At 44.1% G+C, this 6,709-nt stretch overlaps 1 non-coding gene across 1 annotated transcript; it reads right to left on the reverse strand.

The window, feature by feature from the left end:
- Window positions 1-5,029: 5,029 nt before the first annotated feature.
- Trnat-ugu lies at window positions 5,030-5,104 on the reverse strand. Its single transcript has one exon. It is a non-coding gene; the product is annotated as a tRNA-Thr (tRNA).
- Window positions 5,105-6,709: the final 1,605 nt, after the last annotated feature.

A 6,709-nucleotide genomic window follows, 5' to 3' on the forward strand; every position in this document is an offset into this window, starting at 1 on the left:
TTACTCATTTCCAGTGCAACCATCTCTGGATGGCAGAACCAGATAGGCCCCTGCGGCAGGTTTGTCAACTGCAGACTCATCTATCTGTCTATGAATTACTATGGGATGGCAAGTCCCATCCTGAAGACTTTGGCCAGCGGATTATTTGGAGGGCTTTACTGTGACGGCAGCAGAGGGTCTCTGGTTCCCAAATGGGGACACAGAGCTGCTCTTCCACCATCACAAGGAAGCAAGCCGTCTCACTTGCGTGCCACCAGCTCATGAGGTCATATCCTACAGCAAAGGGCTGTCCTTCCTGTCTGCCATTTACAAGGTGACCATGTGCATCCTGTTCACCCTCTTGTGCAGCTGCTAGGTGCCTAAACAGTGTGAATGAAACCGTGAGTTGGCTGAACAGGCTGACGGCCTTGTAATGTCACTGGGTCTTATGCTGACACTGCACCATGAGCCTCACCTTTTCAGTGTGTACCGAGTGGATACGCTAGGGGGCTGAAAATGGTGTAGTGAAATGCCAAAACTGGTCATATAAGTAAAATAAAAGTTGAAATATAGATGGCTGAAGTTGTTTTTGATTTGATACATTATTTTGGTACTGGAACAGGTGTTCAAGTTACGGAGGAAAGACAAAAAATTGTCCTTGCTGTGAATCCTGATTCTGAGAATGCCATCACTGTATCTGAACCAGACAAGAGGTTTTAAGTGTTGATTGGATAAGAAGGACTCCACCAGAAGGGCCAGAAATTAGGTGGCATAGGATGGTGACCTCTCCGTTATGTCCCAATTTCACATTTCAGGAGCTCTGGCTGGTGTACTTTGTAGGGTCAGTGTGCTGAATAGTTGCTTTTGCGTCTGACTTCTGCTTTCATACGTAAACACGCATGATTACTAGAATTATGGCACACATTTCCCTATGATGTTTTGCTGACAAAGATTTGTTTGTTGATTTGGCCTTTGAAAGTGAAATAATTGTGGGTCAGGATGTGGTTGGATATGAGGAATAGGAAAGAGGGGGTTGGTTCTGTATCAGGAGGACATTGGGAAAGACATTCCATAGCTGCAAGGCCACAGACATTGGGATGTTGGTGTAAAAGAATGTTGCATTCTCAGCAACTGACAAGGTGTCTGGTTGTAAACATACATTTGTGGAGAGGCAGTGAAGTATGTGAACAGTGTCTTTAATGTAGGATGGGAGGTCACAGACAATAATTTGGAGGTGTGGGTCAACAGAGCAAGAGATTCATTCTGTGGGAGCATTGTGCACAGCCACAATGGGCGACCACTAAGAAGAAGGGTTAGGTTTGGATTTGTGGAGTTTGGGGAGTAGGTAAAAGGAACGAGTGTGGGGGATTGCTGATGTGAGGAGAGAGGTGGGTTCATAAGTTAGGGTTTAGGATGAAGCTAAGGCCTCAAGGAGCTGCTGGAGGTCTGCTGGACTTCTAGAATGGGATCACGATTGTAAGGTTTGTATACAGAGGTTTCAAAAAGTTGGCAGAAACCCTCAACCACTGTCACTAAGATTCCTAATCGTTGGGGTGGAGCCTTTGTCTGTGGGAAGGATGATGAGATCTGGATTGGTTTTCAGGTTATCGACAACTGTGTGTTGCATGGGACTGATGTTGGACTCAGGGGGAGTGATTTAGGAAAGCAGGGATGACCAAGTTGGAAGTAAGCAATTCGTGAAAATTACCAGGTGATGCGTGGGTGGAAGTGGGGGAGGATCACAGTTGGATAGAGGATGGAACTGTTGTAAACGAGGTTCTGTGTGGTATTTTGGTTGTCTATTGTTGAAAACACACACCGCCCCCCCCCCCTCCCTTCTGTTGCACAGTATGGACACCTGCTGTTGTAACGGCCCACCACAATAAACAATGCTGTGCTTCAATTCCTTGCTCTGAAAACGTCACTCCCGTTTTAACATTTAATTCCAATGCTGTTTTTGACATTTTCTCCTCTAAAGACTCATGCTACTCAACATGACCGTTAGCAGATTGCGCAACTTCATTTACAATCTCATTACACGATCGCTTATCTTCGTTTATGATCTTTGTTGCTCATGTTTCTTACTGTCATACGCATCAATTTGTGAGCAAAGTTATTTATTTGCGAGCGTGCCCACTATTTCCTCCTTCTTTAAAGCGTTTTCTGAGCTTCTTACATAGCTCTCCATGCTGTCAAATTTTCACTTTCTTTTTTTCCACCTTTTTTTTGACAATTATCAGTTATTCATTTTGTCCCCCAACCATACAGCCGTGAATTCCTCCTTGTCGTACCTTCACCAATTCCGAAATCTCACCTTTGCCCTTGCATGACTCCGGTCACATATCCGCTTTCTAAAATCGTGTCAGGCCCATTTATCCCTCCTAATGGGCTTACCATTAAAACTGGCTTCTCAAATTGTCACCTGTCTTACCATGAGAACCTTTACCTTTTCGAATCACTCTCAGTGGGACTTCCTGTAGCCAAGAAAAAGCTTACCACTCTCATGTGAACCTCTTGTAGCTTCTCAACGGTGCCCTGCTGTCCTATTCTACCTTCCATATCCCCAAAACTGCCCACCACCCTCTGTAAAACATACTCCTGAACACCCACCCTGTAACACTGTTATCAGTCTTTCTGCTGCAATTCTGACCCCTGTAGAAGTCTCAGTACTTCCTAAAGGTCTCACCTAGCCCCAAAACTAACTTCAGCCATGCCGGACTTCTAAAGAACCTTGTTTCCTTCACTCATTGTTTGCCGTGGAAACATTTCTTTGCTACACATCCCCACTGACAACAGTTAACCAAAAACCCATACAGAACCTTGTTTACAGCAGTTCCATCCTCCAGCCATCTACGATCCTCCTCCTCTGCCGCCAGTCATCTCCTGATAATACTAGACGTGATCAAAAAATATGGGGAATGAAATTTTTTAGAAGCAGCTACTAATGTTAAAACCATTTAATGTAATTTTTCCGATGGCCTGATCTGTGGAGACAGGCAGAGTCACTTTGAAACACGTTCTGAATTGTCAGTCAACGTCCAGAGATGATAGAGTGGGGATGTGTTTACCATGTCTGTCTCGCATCTTGGATTTCGAACAACGTGTGAACATTAAGGTCTGTTTCAAGTTGCAAAAAAGTGCCAAAAAAGCTCATAAAATGTTGAAATTTATGTATGGTGGTAATGCTGTAACTCAGAAGACTGTCTACAAGAGATATGAGTGGTTTAACAGCGGAATGGAGATGTAGATAATGAGCCATGATCAGGACGTCCATTAACGTCAAAAACAGAAGAAAACTTGCAGAAAGTGGCAAAAATTATTCGTTCAAACAGGCTCATAACTATTCTAGAGCATATCAAAGAACTTGGCATCTTGTACGGATCCATGCAAAGTATTTTAACTGATACTGTGCAAATGAGATTAGTGAGTGCAAAATTTGTCCCCAGATTTCTGAGTGATGAACGGAAGTTGGGAAAACGGAGTTTCCTGTTACAAAACAGCTATACCAATGATGTACACAGTGCCATAGCTATTTAAAATCTGTGTGGAGGAAGTACTTGAGGCCTGGAGGAACAAATATGGAGGCATGGGAGTCTCTGTGGATGATGGAACCTTCTACACACTTCTCTTTGTTAGTGACCATGTTGCCACAGGAGGAGACCAGGATGATGCTGAGTACATGTTTCAGAAATTAAAAGAGTAGTATGAAAAATGGAGCCTTACAATAAGCATGACAAAAACCGTATATCTGAAGGTTGGCAACAGTACCAGAGAGGATCTGGAGGTTGGAGCCAGTAACATCATGTAATGTAAGTCTTTTTTAAGTCCTAGTGGTTAAGATGTCGTCAAATGGGAAAAGTAAGGGTGACACAAATATCAAAACAGTGCATGGTAGGAGGGCCATAAGACAACTGAACTCAGTCCTTTGGGAAAACAAAATAACAAAAATAATCAAACAAGTGATATATCTTTCAATTGTAGAAAACATTAGTACATATGGAGCAGAAACTTGGGTAATAAATGTCAGAGAAGCAAGTTGCTTGCACTAGAGACAGACGTTCAGACATGAAGTTTCATCACCTCCAGGTGGGACTGTGTACCAAATGCCAACGTAGGAGAGGCCACAGATGTCAATAAATCAATAACAGTCACCACAGGTAAGGAACACCTAAAATGGCATGGGCATCTGGAAAGAAAGGATGATAGCTGAAGGCCAAAGAAAATGCGGTAATGGACCTCTGTGGAAAGATGAAAGTGTGGACAACCTAAGCACCTGAAATTGAGAGGTTCAGGACATGGCGGATGCCAGAGGACTACAAAGAGGAGACTGGACTGGAGGGATTGGAAGAAATGGGAAATGGGAAGCAAGAAGTAGTGCCAGCTGTGGATTACATACAAGGTGATGATGAAACGCCTGTGATTGTGCTGAGGTAGAAGGGTGATTGGTGTGTGTACGGGACACGTCTTGCACCTGGAATAACAAGAAAGGAATAAACTCTGGGGTGCAGAATTGAGGGTAGGATTGGAAAAGGGATGGACAAGCATGTTCAGTATGTCAGGTGGGTGGCAGAACGCAAGTCTGGGGGATGAAGGTAGGATTTTTGGTAATGTATCCCTCATCACAGAGCACGATGAGAGGCAGCCAAAGCCCTGGTGGGGGATGGGGTTGAGCTTATCAAGCTCTGGATTGTATCTGTGATTGGGGGAGTACTGGTCATTGGCTGGTTAAATGTTTGCTGGTGTCAGAGGAGCATATGGAATGGTAGATCTATTAATGGGTGAGTTGGATAGGATATCGACCATCAGTGAAGGCCGTGGTAAGATTATCAATACATTCTTTCATTTTCTGCTTCCAACTGCACTTATAACGTATGCAGGTGGCTAGGTTCTAGGGAAGAGATTTTTTGACAGGAAATGGGTGACAACTATCGAAATGGAGGTACTGTTGATTGTTGGTATGTACAGATGTATTTATGGAGTGATAATTAAATGGACACCCTAGCTGCAAACAGGCGTTGATGTACTTCTTTGGGGACATGTTGAAAATGTGTGCCCCAACCGGGACTCGAACCCGGGACCTCCTGCTTACATGGCAGACGCTCTATCCATCTGAGCCACCGCGGGCACAGAGGATAGTGTGTCTGCAGGGACTTATCCCTTGCATGCTCCCCGTGAGATCCACATTCCCAACATGTCCACATCACTACATTTGTAATGCGCCTAATAGATGTTTGCCCATCATACTCATTACGCGTGGCAGATTAATCTACCAAGTCCCATACGAGTTCGGGCATAGTGTGTGCAGAGAGTCTTAAAAGAAAGAATAGACAGGGAGGCTACCATATCCAAAGAACAAAGGCATTTACTACCAAATAAAAGGCAAGGATATGTGAGAAAGCAGCCATGTTACAATGCTGTACAGTAATTGCAACATTGCTCATATACACCTGCCACTCATGTGGGTATTCTCCCTGTCCTCCTCCTCTCTGTCCCTTGGCATATCCCCCTTTTCAATTCTCCCTCTTCTCTCCCTCTCCCCATTATCCCTCTATATCTTCACATTTCTGTCCTTTCCCCTTCCCCTCAGTCCCTGCCCCCTCTGTATTCCAGCATCTCTCTTTCCTCTATCCTACTTTGAGGTTGCTTTGATGTAAATAGTTATATGCCACTATTCTTGTTTTGCAGTGCAGTACCATATGATTTCTGCAGACTGACTAAGGCTAAATGGGTCTCTAGCCCTCTGCAAATTCTCTTCAGTTTTTTAGACTCCATAATGTGGATCTTCCTTCAATATGCAAGTGCCCTAGTCTAAAAACAATAAAGGCAACTCCTCTGGCTGTGAATGATATCTTGACCCAGTTGTACAATAAGGGTTTGGAAGGGGACCAGGTACCCAAGGAATGGAAAAAGTCAATTATTACTTCAGTCTGTAAGAAGGGTAATAGGCAAATTACTGGGGTGTAAGTGTGATGCTACAAACAGTATGATTATATAAGAGAGTCTTAAAAGAAAGAATAGACATGGAGGCTACCATATCCAAAGAACAAAGGCATTTACTACCAAATAAAAGGCAAGGGTATGTGAGAAAGCAGCCATGTTACAATGCTGTACAGTAATTGCAACATTGCTCATATACATGTGTGCACAAGATGTATCCTACTGTCTACTTGCACGAGTTGCCACTGCCAAACTGGCAAACTATAAGCGCAACTGTCCAGTTGGTGAACTTTATATAAACCATGACACAAATGACTTCAACAACTGCTTCGCTATGTGGACCATTTGGATACTCCCTTGCAGCACAAGTTTCTCTGAACTGCTCAGATGGGAATTCTCTGCAACATGTCCGGTGCTCTCGCAATTCCCTGGTCTAAACCTCTGCTAACCAGCTCCCACTGCCTCACCTTCCCTTTTCCCTTCTGTCTTTGCCACTCTTTCTTGGTCCAGATCCTGTACTGCCTTATCCCACCACTGTTATCCCTCCACCTGCCACTCATGTGGGTATTCTCCCTGTCCTCCTCCCCTCTGTCCGTTGGCATATCCCCCTTTTCAATTCTCCCTCTTCTCTTCCTCTCCCCATTATCCCTCTATATCTTCACATTTCTGTCCTTTCCCCTTCCCCTCAGTCCCTGCCCCCTCTGTATTCCAGCATCTCTCTTTCCTCTATCCTCTGCACTCTTTTTGTCTTGTTGTGTGGCTGTGCAGTCATCTTTCCAAAGACTATCTCTTT

The sequence above is a fragment of the Schistocerca americana genome, chromosome X (assembly GCF_021461395.2).
Source record: "Schistocerca americana isolate TAMUIC-IGC-003095 chromosome X, iqSchAmer2.1, whole genome shotgun sequence".
Classification (NCBI taxonomy): Eukaryota; Metazoa; Arthropoda; class Insecta; order Orthoptera; family Acrididae; genus Schistocerca; species Schistocerca americana.